Source organism: Mauremys reevesii, linkage group 1 (genome assembly GCF_016161935.1).
Source record: "Mauremys reevesii isolate NIE-2019 linkage group 1, ASM1616193v1, whole genome shotgun sequence".
Taxonomy (NCBI): Eukaryota; Metazoa; Chordata; order Testudines; family Geoemydidae; genus Mauremys; species Mauremys reevesii.
In genome coordinates, this window is record NC_052623.1 from 194180865 (window position 1) to 194195666 (window position 14802).

At 40.5% G+C, this 14802-nt stretch overlaps 1 long non-coding RNA gene across 4 annotated transcripts in view; it reads right to left on the minus strand.

Annotated features, from left to right (window-relative positions):
* Positions 1-14802, minus strand: part of LOC120384593 — a 45094-nt gene that overhangs the window by 16053 nt on the left and 14239 nt on the right. For 2 of the 4 annotated variants that reach the window (XR_005588969.1, XR_005588966.1), the window contains one exon: positions 9529-11744. This is a non-coding gene — a long non-coding RNA (uncharacterized LOC120384593). Of the gene's footprint in view, positions 1-9528; positions 11745-14802 lie in introns of those variants that run through there. The other 2 variants (XR_005588967.1, XR_005588970.1) reach the window with 2 other exon arrangements.

Sequence of the window (14802 nt, forward strand, 5' to 3'; positions counted from 1 at the left end):
AATGTAGAAAGAAGAAAAGAGAAGAAACAAAGAGGAGAGAAAGAAAGAAAAAGGAGGATGGAGAAGGAAGTGAAATAAAAGGCAGAAATACCACTGGTCCTAAAAGCGGGCAGATTTCCCCACAGAACGATGCAAAATGTAACACTAAGTCACTGAACAAATAATTAACTATACATTCAGTTACTGCATACTGTGATGGAGCAAGGCCGGATGGCTACAGGAAAGTACTGAGGAGCAGGTATGTTAGCTCCAGGCTAAGCAAATCCCTAGTACCATGCAAACCAAAATGGCAGTTGCTCCAGGCTAATCAAGGCACCTGGGGCCAATTAAGAACTTTCTAGAAGGCACCGGAGAGAGCTACATTGATTGGAGCACCTGCAGCCAATCAGGACAGGCTAATCAAGGCACCTGGTATAAAAAGGGGAGCTCACTCCAGTCTAGGGAGGAGGAGCCAGAGGAAAGAAGTGCGCATGAGGAGCTGGGAGCAAGAGACACAAGGAACTAAGAACTGAGAGGGGGTACTACTGGAGGATTGAGGAAAACACCATACAATCAAGCAGCATCAGACACCAGGAGGATCCTGTGGTGAGGATAAAGAAGGTGTTTGAAGGAGGCTATGGGGAAGTAGCCCAGGGAGCTGTAGCGGTCAAGCAGCAGTTACATGTAGCACTATAGAGACTGCTGCAGTTCAGGGCCCTGGGCTAGAACCTGGAGTAGAGGGTGGGCCCGGGTTCCCCCCTAGCCCCGCTACTCCTAATCAGACATAGGAGTAGTTGATCCAGACTATGGGTTTCATCCAAGGGGAAAACCACTGAGGGGAAGAAATCCGCCAATAAGCGCAGGACCTACTAGAGGAGAGGAGGAACTTTGCCACAATACACATTCTACCCCTAATATGATGCTTCCTAGGGGTACCCAGGGTTGTGAGAAGGCATCTAGCTAACACCTGACCTTTCCATGAGGAAGCCTTGTCTGCACCTAGCTGGGGTCAGCTCTTTGACACCACCAGCCTCTTGCAACACAAGAGCTGCCTTCAAAGCCTCCTCAGGCCCCAGTTTCTCTTTACAGGTTAACAATAGGCGCACAGCCCCAGAGTCCTTCAAGTATCCGACTGCAATGTCCACCCCCTGATCCAATGGATACTCACAGAATTCCCAGATCCTCTGTTCCCAGGGAAACAGTATACCCCGGCTTACCAATTACTCCATAGTACACAGCTCTGCTCAACACACAGCCCTTAGATTTGTTTATAGAGGGAAAAGTGTAAGTTTGTTTAATAAAGAACAGAAATTCATAGGATATCACACAGAAATATTGAAAACAAAGTGTTAACATATAAAATAAAATCAAAACACACTTTCTAGAGCCTAAACTTAACAACATATTGTCATGTCATATTGCACAAGCTCACCCTTCCAGCATATTCTAGCCAGGTTTGGCTGTGATCTTCCATTCACAAAGCAATTCATGCTGTTGTCTTGCATCTTCAGGGCAAAGATGCAGAGTTTGTCTCTGTCCCTACAGTTATAGTCAAATCTATTGTCTTCACTTGCAAACAGGATAACCCCCTGTCACGGGGTACTCACTCACCACAGGGGTATTCACTCACCACTCCTGGCTGTTCTGGAGTTTAGTTTTCTTCCAGGTCTGACACCTCCCCTTGTGGTCTCTCAACCCATTGTGCTCTCTCTCGCTTTGCAGCCCTCTTGCTCCAGGAGCTGCAGCTTTCTCTCCAGCCAGCTCACGAGGTGGTTTCCCCTTCTGGGGTATAGTCTCTCACTGGACCCACTAAGGCACTGCCACTCCTACAACATGCAGCCAAGGTCTGCTCATTCCCTAACCTTGCTGCTCTCTCTCTCTGGGCTGTTTCCGACTCTGCCTCCCACAGGCTTCCTACTCCACCTTTATCTCTTCAGGGAATGCTCTTCCCTCAGGGCCAAGCTCCTACTCTTTACCTACATTCCCTGTATCCCTCACCAACACATGGAGGGTGGCTGCAGACTTTGTCACTGCCACCTTTTCTAGTGCCAGCTTCCTGGCTTTATACTAGCCCAGCCCACAGTGGCTCATCTGAGCTTCATTTTCTAATTGGGGTTACTTCTCCAGCCTAAGCCTCTCATGTGTGGCCTCTCACACTAATTGATACTTTTTTCACCCCACACCAGCCCTGAAAGGTTTAACACTCCCATCATATCCCTGCTGCTTGTATTTTCCTGTTCTGAAATCTCCGCTAGAGACTGCAAGTGCTAGATTAGCATTTTACTCAGCCTGTAAATAAGTGTTCACTGTGAAGTATACAATAGTCACTTTACATGTAGGTAGGCTAATAAACACCTTCTGCTGAAGGAAACCTGTTTCTCACCTTTTGGTGACCAGCCTCAAGTCACAGACCTTAGTATAAAAATAAAAACAAAAACACTCCTTACATATTATCTGTATATACATTTCACAATGATTTTGAGTACCAATGTAACACAGGCTGTCAGCAGAGACCTTGCATGATATCCTTTGGCAGAGGAGTATATAGATACCAGATCCAGGGGATCCCCATAATCCTTACATATCCCTGTGTCCTCTCCCAGGTAGCACCAAGAGGTCCTAGAGTCACACATAATCTTTGGGCAAGCCTCTCATTGGCATTTAGTGGGAGATCTGCTGTGGATCAAGGGTAATTTGGAATCCTAAATTTTTACCCTAGCCCACAGACCATAATTAAGAATGGAATTCAACCCTTGTCACAGAATACATATGCCATATCAACCATTGGAGCATCTTATTAAGGGACATGGTAAATACATCATCACTTGGAGTCTTCAAATCAAGACTGGATGCCTTTCTAAAATATTTGCTCTAATTCAATCACAAAGTTGTTGGACTTCACAGTATTCACTTACATAGTAAGGAAGAAAGATTCTCTTCAGTTGTTACTGAGTAAAATTCAGTGGCTTGTGTCATGCATGCAAAGGTCGAACTATATGGTTGTATTGGCCTATTCTGGCCTTAAGATCCCTGAATCTATATTTGTACATGGCTGAAGGAGGAGATCTTCTATGTAAATCATCCACTGGGACATGGCCCAGTAGAAATAAACAAACTGGTGTTTTCAGTGCAGTGAAATGGAATCCAATAAAATAAACAGGAATGTGAGCTTTCCAGTATCTCTTCCTACTTCCTCTAGGATTACGTATTTTACAAACAAGAAATAGAATGATATGGTAAAAAACACATTACTAATGACACACACAAAGGGGCAGATTTTGCCCATTGATGCACACCCAAAGTGGCTTGTTGCTATTCATTATTTTTATACTTTTAAAAACAAATTTTCAGGAAGAAAGGATTGTGTCATATCCTTTCACTATGAAAAAATAGCTACAATAAATTTATTATATTTATTCATTTACAATAAAATCTCTCCTCCTTTTTAGCGATTAGGTACCAACTGTACATGATTGGAACTTGGTCAACAGCTGTGACATCAAAAAGGATCAGCCAGCCAATCAGAACATGGCTTTAGACAATATCTCCTCCAATCATCTACTATTAAGATGATGGATTTAAGAAACTATTCTTTTGACAGTCATGTTAAAGGCTCTTCCAGGAATAGTTTACATCAAGAGAACTAACTAGTCTAACCAATGCCCATTACGCCCTAATCACATTAGAAATATTGAGTCATTAGGGTCAAGCGAGGTAGCCACAAAACGATTAGACAGTAATCAAGAAATCAAAAGTAATTAGTATCTAAATCTATTCAAATGGGTCAAAAATAAACTATGTCTACATAGATTTATGACTAAGACCCAATTTTGAAGAGTGATAGGAGGAAATTTGAGAAATTGGCTGGATACATGTCATAGCATGCCTGAACTGAAGAAAATACACTTGGTTTCAATGGAAAAATTTGGAATAACGCAGAACACATAGCATGACATCTGGCTGACATTTTCATATTCGAGTCAAGCACCAAAACGAAGTGAACTGATTTTCTGAGGTGCTGAGCAACCAACAGCATTTATTGACCTCAATGGGGGCTCAGCATCTCTGTAAGTCAGGCGGCTTGTTTTGGTGCCTATATATGGATTTAGATGCTTAATTTTAGGAATCCCCAAGTTTGAATACTTCAGCCAAGATGCTCCAAAACATAAAAGGAATATACACACAGAAGATAAGAAAAATATTTTAAAAGGCTAAAAGGAAGAAGATAGAGAAGTAACAACTACCATCCAATACTTGACAGTACCTGGTGAACCCCAAATGTCTGGTGTTTCAGTTAGTGTGGACACCCAAAAGTAGAGTTTCTTTACTGAACTTCTTTGGTCTGCACAATTGGGTTGGAAGTCTTAAGAGTGCAAGGTTCTGCAAGATTCTAGTGCTTCCTGCTAATGGAAATACCGTAAGCATCCCCTTTGTTGTGGTATTTCAGCATGTCGTCTTCTATTCTCTGCTGAAACTAGGAAATGGAAAGGAACGAGAACATGAAAAATCACGGTGAAAGACAGCCACCCAAACTTCTTTTTGCATGTTAAGTTCAATTCTGTTTCAGTGCCAGATGAAGATTTGAAGCTTGTTCTTCTATGCCCATGACTCCACAATTATTTATGCACACGCTAAACTTTCTGCATGTGCATACTTTCTTTGGGCAATAGCTCTACTCAGGTGTGTAGAGTTAAGCACATGGAGTAATTCTCTGCAAGCCTGGAGTCTTTACCTGAACTAGCTGATCTACCCCAATTGCCAATGGAAGCTATCAGTAGATTTTATGGAACATGATTCTACTTCCCTTACACATGTTTTGTAGCTTCTTACTCAATGAATAGTCCCATTGAATACTCAAGGGGTAAGGTAACTACTGCTCATTATGGGCAACAGAATCAGGCTCATGGTAAATAACTAGCTAGTTACTATTTGTAACTATAAAATTTGAAAAATCCTGGAATTATAGTAAGTGAAAGAAAAGCTGAAAAATCCCTCTTTTCACTATAGCTATAGTACTCTAGCTCTCTGCATTATGATCACCTAAGTCTGCTTCTTTAGCTCTGAGGCCTTCCATATTAGTTGCTCAGGCATCTGCACTGTTATATTTTGCATCACACGGGTATGTTGATATCTATTACCTCTGAGCATTATGGCAAACAACAAATCTCTAGACACTGCAAGAGGCGCTAACATGTATGATTAAGTATTCTACTCTTCCAAGTTTTTGGTAAATGTCCCAAAGGTGAAGGAGATGAAAGCAGCACCCCTTTCTATCCCACCTTCCTCCCCACCCCACCCCCCAAAAAAGTGAGAGGGGAAGCTATTGCCTCATCCAACAAGCACAGACCACTTCCTCCCATGTGAGGATGTGTCAAGACCACTGTTTAAGTATGACTATATTGTATGTACCTCTGTGTGAACTCAGACTTTAGCAATCAGGCCATTTCTTCCTCTTGTAAAGCTATCAAACTCATTTCTTTTAGGCCTAAACCAATTTAAGTTAAAGATGATCACCTCAGGTATCTTGAGCTAATGTTTTAAAACTTTGCTGGCGCATATTTATTTGCTCCCTGGTGGGCTTTTGGGCTCCCTACAAGGGCTGGTAAAACATTCTGTCAAAACTGTTTTGATGAAATATTATCGAGACAAGGTGGGTGCAGTAATATCTTTTATTGGACCAACTTCTGTTGGTGAGAGACAAGCTTTTGAGCCATCTCTGTATTGGCAGCTTTTCTCTCTCACCAACAGAAGTTGGTCCAATGAAGGATATTGCCACACCCACCTTGTCTCTCTAATATCCTAGGACACGTCTACAACTACACTGCATACAAATGATGAAAAGTTGACTTTTTGACTAACTGAAATTTTCCACAAGAAGTGTCTAATTTCCATGAAAGTTTTTTACACCTCGCCCCTCCCCCCACCCCAGAAAAAGCACCCCAAAACCAAAGTTTCGGTTTTCAGCTTAAAAACAAAACACATTTGGTTTGAAAAACTGACATTTTCAATTTGGAAATGCTGCCACGGTGCCTTAATGGGGTTGTAGGTCTCATGAGCAAGAGGGGAGATTGTGGTGCCTTATGGGAAATCTAGTCCAGCCAAGGTTTCCTGCCTTCCTTTTGGTCTGGAGACCTGCCTTAATACAAACCACCAGCTCTTCCCCAGCTGAGTTGTATCCTTACACACCCCACCACAGTGACCAGGTTCCAGCCTGCTTGCTGCAGACGCTGACTCTGTGGGTAAATCTACACTAGAGCTGGAAGGTGTAAATTCCACATACTTGTGTTAGCCAGTGTGCTAAAAGTAAAAGTGTAGCTGCTGCAGCACAAGCCAGAGGTGTGCGAAGCTTGCTTTGAATGCGGGGGCGGGGGATGGGACATGGAGGTCCTCTGCATGGGGAGTGGGGCGAGTTAGGGGTAGCAGGACTGAGGAGAGGTTGGGGCACTCTGCATGGAGAGAAAGGGATGCTACTGAGACTCAGCAGAGGGGCACATTCCTACTTGCTCCCCAGCCCGAGCACACTCCAGCCCCTCTGGGTGGGTCCCACTCTCTCCACCACCGCAATGTGTGCGCACAGTTTACAGGGAATGAAGTGCAGGAGTGGAATAATAGCAGACAGACCTACAATATTTCCATTGCAGTGACACTAACCCCAGGCATGAGCCATAGGAGGAGCTAGCTGCCGTGAGCATGATCCTGTCTGAGACTATAAGGATGCACTTGGGGTGGCTTGGCCCTCCTGCCACTAGTGCTTGCCGCCCTGGCTATGCTTTTATTTTTAGCATGCTAGCTTCATCAGAGTTAGTGCAGGTACCTCTCCTTGAGCTGGAATTGACACCTTCCGGCTCTAGTATAGACATAGGCTCAGTCTGTCTGGATGTCTCCTTGCTTTCCTTTCAGCACTCACTGGTACTTCTTGGGCAGCTCCTCCCAACTCCCTCACGCATCCTCCCTTTTCTAAGCCTCTGGTCCTGTAATGGTTTAGTATCCCCCTTTGATCCTAGTCTAAGCCTAGGAAGAGTAAGATGCACTAGCCTGGATGGAGCCAGATAAGGAGTATTCCCCATTTAACAGCTTGTCCATTGTTTCCACAAGGACTCTTACCTGTCATCATTTTGCTTTTCCTGCTTGGTTCTACTAACAGCCCCATTCGATCTAACACCACAGCAAGTAACCCATCTGACACACACAGTAATTCATACAAAGTACAAATACTTCCCAGTTTGTCACACTTGCATCTTTGGCTGTCCCTGGAAAGGAAGTGGTCAAATTCCTTCCCTCTTGGTGCTGGGCAGGAGATGGCAGCTGAAGAGCAGCATTCTGGGCCTGGCCTCAACATGCCAGGGGTTCGAAGGGAATAGCTCTGACTCAGGAGAAGGGAAGCACAGAGTGACATACTAATTATCACACCATCTCCATGTGCATGCATGATAGGGTGAGCCCAGTGGATTGCTTAAGGGCTGTTAGAGTTGATCCCCTATTCTTCTGAACTGATGCAGAGTGAGGAGAGCTGCCCCTTATAGACCCCAAAATGTAACAGCAGCAGTTGCACCTCAAACCCCGTTCAGCAGGCGGTAGCACCAGCAACACACTGTTCATGTTTCCTAGGTCCTTGTTGTAGTTGTAATGGGTGTTTTTTTTGTTTTTTAATGGAAACTCGCATTCGTTAGCAGTTGATGGCATTGCCCATCTTACCCAGGACAGCTTCCCACTCGTTCTAGGTCAGTGGGATTTTGCAAGTCCAGTGTCAAGCATGCAGAGCATTCTATACAGAATTTTAACAATCTGACAGAAATTTAACACACACTAAAGCAAAAGGGTTAATAATGAGAGAGACATGTAGCCTCTCAACTCATGTACACCCCCTGTTGTCATAAATAACAGAATAAGAGAAGGATAATGTGATTCGGGGACTTGTCAGATTTTAAACTCTAGGTTTCCTGATGTTTGTACACTGAATATTTTTGCCACAGTAATCTAAGGTTTCCTGGCACTTTCTAGCCTCTTTTTCATCTTTTTCTCCACAGGTTACATACAGTAGGAACACCCGCTGATAGCAATGAGACTGTACTCTTGCAGCAGGCTTCATGGCAGTGCTGGCCAACACTAGGACAGTAATTCATGCCAGAAAACTGGTACTTAATGAGCCCAATGCTATTTTCTCTGTTTTCTGCCTACTCCTCCCCTTCTCACTAGGCCTTCAGTGCTGCTCTAATTATTGCTCTTGTGACTAGTAAGACAAACATGCTCATGTCGGTTTCTAGAAATGAAAAACAAAAAAGACTGAGTCCAACACTAAAATGGCAAAACCAAATCTCCTAGGGCTTGAAGAGCATATAGCCCTTTAGCTCCACCTCCAGGGTCAGTTACACATGGTAAACTTTTAGCCATTTTTCCATGACCATGGAATATATACCCTGGGAAAACACATACGATGAAGGAGTTTGTTGAGAAACATTTCTCTAACAGTAGTTTCTTCAGCCATTGATTTACAAGCTACTGATTTACAAGCTGTGAATGAATAGTAGCCTTCAACAACAGGAAGCTCTGCCATTGAGAAACCCTATAGCTTCAGATGGAGCCTGGAGACGAGCCTGTCTGCTTACAGGAAAATTCACTCCAGGAACCCCCGTAACCAGAGCTGTTAACCAGAAGGAAATGTCTTCAGTACTCTTAAATGGCCCTTAATCAGATACTGACAGAGCCTTTGATCAATGAATTTTCAAAATAAGGTTAACTGCAGTTTACAGTATGTCTACATAGATTTCATAGGCCGTTCCAAACATGTACAGTCAGAAATTATTCAAACCTCAGTCTCCGTTCTATTTTTATTTTGGTGTCTCAGAAGACTGAGTCAAAGAGGCTTAGAAATTGGCAACACACTTTCAATAGTACTTACTGGCTTTAACATTCAAGAGTGAAAGGAGAGGGAAAACCTTACCTGTTTGTCTAGTAACACTGAATTATTTTAGAGATAAAGCAATGGTAGAGGATAAGTATACAGCCAAGTATTTGTAATCTGCTATTTCCCATGTAACCAGATTCCAAAATTCATACTGAAACAACACCTCATGAATATAATTGCAATGAAAAAGTTGGCATTGTGGTATTATAGGAGACTGCAGAGTTCTGCATTCTAAAATGTTATAATATTGTTAGTGACTTAGGTTGCCTAGTAATCAATGTACAATATGTTAGGGATGATGTATGTACATTCTTATACTGCACTCAGTCAACAATGAATTGATTTCATCTTGTCCAGATAAAGCAGTGCTGGGAATCCACCGTATTTGATGTAGAAAAGGTCTGGAAAACCCCCACAATACTACTATACTTCATCAGTATTTAATTTAACAACATCAAGAGTGAAGTTTGTGTCTGTACTCAAGGTCTCTGTCTTTGTCAACAAGAAGAACAAAATGAGCCACTGAAAGGAATAAGTTCATATCAACTTTGTAGAGAGTATCTCTACTTCACATCTTAAAAGCTTTACTTAGACAGATTTTAATACAAATGATGAGATGATATAATCAGAAAAACCGATTCAACAGAAACAAGTCATTTAAAATGGAGAATGGAAGTGCTCTAAGAAAAAGAAGTTGTTTTAACATCCCAGATTGAGAAATATAGAGTTCAGAATTACAAATATATTTGAGTCAGGCCGCTAAGCCACACTTAGCTCACCTGGTTGTACCTCAGTACAGCAGGGCTTCTAGAACAGTGGGTGATCTTACATAGCGTATGCAGTGGACTGTGTAGCACATATGGTATGTACATTGCAGAAACATAAGATAAAAGGTTACCTGCTGTTCTGTGGCTTTCTTAATAGAGTGCCTACACACCACAGGGTGATTTGAGAATGAAGCAGCAGCTTTAACTACATTTCCTCACATCAGAGTTAGAATCCTTACCTTGTTTAAAATAAATTATACATTTAATCACTGAGAAAAATGAAGAATGTGATGGTAGGACACACTGTCACTTAAATGGAGCTAAAGAACCTCATAATGCTAGACAATTTAAAAACAATCATATTACCAAGTAAAAACAAAAAGGTTACATAGTGAAGAGAACAAGCCTACATAATGCAAAAACTGTACACTAAAGGGAAGGAAAATGGCTCAGAAGTCTGCAAGAGTATCAGCATTTTTGTATATGAAGGCTTGTCAATGAAGATGTTAAAAGAAGAACAGAGCTATCATTCAAGTATTTTAGAAGAGGGATCATCTTCAGCAATGGCAATAAGATAAGGCTGGAAAAGAAATGAGGTTTCATCTCAAATAGGAATGAGTTTGACATAGCTCCTATATTCAATTTAAATATCTTTCTATTCATATTATTCACATTTTCATAATGGAAAAATCCACCAAATAAGCGTAACTACTCATTGTCCATAGACTGAATACTGGCAGCATTCATAAAATTCAAAGCTTTTATATCTGATGCAAAAACAGAGAGAAACTGTAACATAACACAATTGGACTACATAGGTATGAACACAGGCAACTATTTGGGTTTATGATGTGCCAGACTTATGAGAGATCTTGTTCCTACTGCCTAGTACATACTTTTTTTTGGTAATATAGTGACTGAGATTGGGGATAATGAAGCAGCCAAGGGTTTTAGATCCAGTCCTGTGTCTAGACCACAACGTTTAAAGACAATGTACTATAGTGTGAGCATTTGGTTTTATATGCAGGCAGAACTAGTTTTAGAATTCTCTGAACGTATGGTACTGATCATCATATGTGTCTGGGGAAATTCCTCCAGGAATTATATAAGTCTATGCTATTCATGATATCTGAATCTCAAAACATGTATAATTTGAGGATATTTTTATATGGCTAATATGTACAAAGATCATATCCATTTACTAACAGACATTGCTAGCTTATGGATGCACTGGAGCGAATCCAGAACGCTATTGTAACTCCGCACAAAAACAGTACTGACAGCCTTGATTTTTCCATTGGACTTGATTGCTTCTAGGAAAGTTCTGCTATCAGAGCATCGTATTCTGCAACATTTGGGTTATGTGCTCAAGTCTTCTGATGTGGGAGGAGTACGTACACATCCAAAGAACCTAGCAAATCCTATGAGATCAAGTAAGGTGCTAAAGGCATCTTACCTTTGCACATTCTTTATCAAGATGCTACCAGAGCAGTGAAAGTTCATAATTACATTTACACTAGTAACACCCTGAGGCCAGTCCATTCTTGACCAAATCTGGCTTGTTAGAGAAAAGCAGTGATTTGTTTTGCAAAATAATCTTAATCTGCAGAATCACTTCTGTTGCTGCAAGGTTGCTACCATGTCTTCAACATGTGCATTTGACCAGGAAGAAAATGCCCTTGAATAATTGTCTACATCTCTGAAGGACAGATACTGGACAGTCCTATTAATCTGGACCGTCAACAATTGTCAGAGACAACCTGATTCAATAGCTGTGACTAATTTCTAAATTGTTTTTTCTTTTAAGACACAATTTTGAACATACGGGACATCATTCAGTTACTCACCAGAACTTAGTGTTATACCTTATGTTGTGGCCCGGTAGGGTAGTTTTAGCTTTGCTCCCAGTTCAAAACTGTTAAATATTGCTGCTGGCCATGGATCCTTGCATGAAAAAAATTCTTTTCAATGGTTGGGAGGTGATGGCATACTAGAGTCTTCTTTGGAATAAGAACGTGCCCTCATGTCTAAAGGAAGTAGTAGTGAAACTTCATTGAAGACAACTTTGCTACACATGACAGGGGTTGGATGATCTAGAAGAGAAAAAGTAATGGCAATACAGATGCAGTAAAAACTGATTGGTAATTACCTGAATGAAAATTTGAGCCTGGATTTAGACATGGATACTGCATTGAGACTCCCCTGGATGGACTTGTGAATTATTTACTTGCCATATAGAAAAGGAAAAGAGGGACTTACATATATTGTCTTTACCATCTATGTCTCCTGACACTTTGGAAATATGAGCTATTTCCCCCCACACACACTTAACAGATCCAACCTGATATTGGGTAAATTCTCGCTGCTCTGTACTGAAATCTCTTGCGATGATCCAGAGATTTCAGTTTATTCTCCTAATCTCTTTAGAAGTGCTATGCAGAGGATAGGTAAAGTTTTATCAGAGACAGATCATGCCACAGGAGTTTGAGCTGCATCTGGGTTTTGAACATTTTTAAAGTTCACACATGCACGAACCTGAAATTTGTGTTTTGATTCATTTAGTCATCACTAGTTTTCTTAAGAGAATGGAAGTTAATTCCTTAACCATTTCCCCCAGTTTCAAGTCACTTTCTTACATACAAATGCTTTCTCATGATAAAAATAGTTTTACGCCTGCATTCATCCATGCAGAGTATTGTTATTGATCCATTCTGTATTGCTTATAGAAAGACTGACCTATTAAATGATAATGCTTTCTCTATGGCCAATTCTGCCACTTATCTATTACGGCTTTTTTTCTACAGAGACAATTTTCCATGCTTTGATTGTACAAATGTAGAGTAATGTTTTATTCTGTGATGGCACATGAAAACTATGACCCAAATAAAATAGTTGTCTGTTAACTTTCTGCGTTCCCTAGCAATCAATTTCTTATCCTTGTAGTCAAGCATCATAGTCAAGAAAACATAATAGTTTTATGAACTGCCACAGCATAAGTCACATCTATAAAACAACCGAACAGTAATCCTATCCTTAAATCTATACATTTTTTATATTACATGCACATATGAAAGAGAGAAGACAGACATGAGTATGGCATAAAAAAAATTCATCTTACGTTTAGGATGGCTGCATTATTCATAAGTGGCCAAACAAATGCTATAATTCATTGGAAAATTGGGCTTCACAACATACTAATGATGTATAGGAATGTCTATACCTTGAGGTTCATGAGATCTCAGACATTAAAGATAGAATTCTGATTACTTTCTTCTTTCCCTCATCTCCAACTTCAGCTCTGATCTTTTATTAATATTTATTGCTCCAGCTGAGAACAATGTAAAAAGCAGGCAGCAAAAATAGTGAAAAGTTCATTATTAGCCAGATTTTTAAGTGCTTAGCACCTCCAATTGGGGCTACATTTTCAAAAGAGCTCATCACCCAATTAGACATCTAAATAAAGTAGTTAAATTTTCATGAGTACTCAGCTCCTACTGAGAATACAGGGAGTCACTGGATAATGAGTAGAGCAAATCAAAAACTGAAATTTCTGTCTTGTGGGAAATTCCACTATTTCAACATTTGTAGATATATTAGAATTTTTCATGAAATAAGAGTTTCAAATAGAAATTGTTCAGAACTGTTCAAAGGTTTCTGCCTAGCTCAGTTGGACATTAAACTATGTCCACCTGATCCACCTCAGGGCTTCGTGACTCTTTTCTTTCCATGAGTCGGATGCAGTCTCCCACAATGCACTGCGGTGGTTTAGGCAGAGGCGGGACTGTGGTGCACCACAGAAAATGTTGTCTAGCAATCATAGATTAATGTCTAAGTGACCCAAACCAAAATATTTCAATTCTGTTCAACAAGTCAAATGTTCTGATTTTGGATAAGCCAACACAAAAAGAAATATTTTGCTTCTGTTTTCCTGACAGAAAAAAAATTAAAACATTGCAGCAAAAATGGACATGAAAGTGTTCATTTTGTGAAAGCCAATATTTAGACAAAAAAATACTGGTGAAAATTCACTTATCACTTATAAAGGTGCCTAAATGTGAACTGTTGGGTGCTGGTCTCTGAAATATCTGGCTCTAGTTTTGTTTTGTTTAATTTCTTACAGATCTAGAAGTTCATATTATTTGTAATGCAGATAAGGCTATTCATTCAAAAACTGAAAACCCCTCAGACCCACATCTTATTATATGACTGTGTCCTTTTGGATATTTCAAAGCTACAGTATTGCCAACCTCAAGCATCTAAAACTCCATGAGATTTTAAAAAAGATAATATGGGGGGGGCAGTTGGGAGTGGTTTTGTTGTTTTAAATTTACCTTCTGAGTTTGGGGCCTCTAAGGAGGTCACATTTTCAAAGTTTTCTTCACAACTAGAAGGGCAAGAAACATTTGTTTTTCATGAAAGGAGACATTCATTACTCTAGAAGTAGGTGCTTTATGAAAAAAGTCAAGTATTTGTGAGACTTGGGAGAAGACTCAGAAGTACTAACAACATAAAATATTTTGAAATGAAGAGTGATGGCTACATTCTATGCATTCCTATTAGTAGTAAGGATTCCAACGGAAACAAAAATTGAGCAAGACCAATAAATATCAAAATTTAATTTAACAACAATCATTCATTCAACCCACCTGACGGGCAGTTGGGGGTTCAGCTCGTTAGCCAGGCATGATTAGTACAGATGGAAACAAATAGCAGACCAATCCCCGAGGAAAAGGGGAGACATTACAAATATAATAAAATTACATTAATTAGCACCAACACTGTTCAATTTCTTTGATTAGGATACAACTTCATGGTTGTATTGGTAAAGTTCAAATGTCCATAGCTAATAGTGGAAACTGGAATCTCTTCCTATCTGCTAAGTACAGTATGACAGATGTCAGATGTTATAATGTTGTCCTTGTGCATGTTTATATATCATTTAAAATCCAAAAAACAAACAAACTAATGGGACCACTGTGTGCCCACCAGCACAAGAGCAACCTTGTGTGCTAGCTCAGAGATTGAAAGCAGATGTAGAACTTTGTAATTAGGCACGATTCAAGCTGCCTGTAGTGCATAAAAGCAGTTGTTTAGGAAATGGTGGGAGGAGCCAGGCTAACATAAACATTATTTGTCTTTTTGCTGTACATG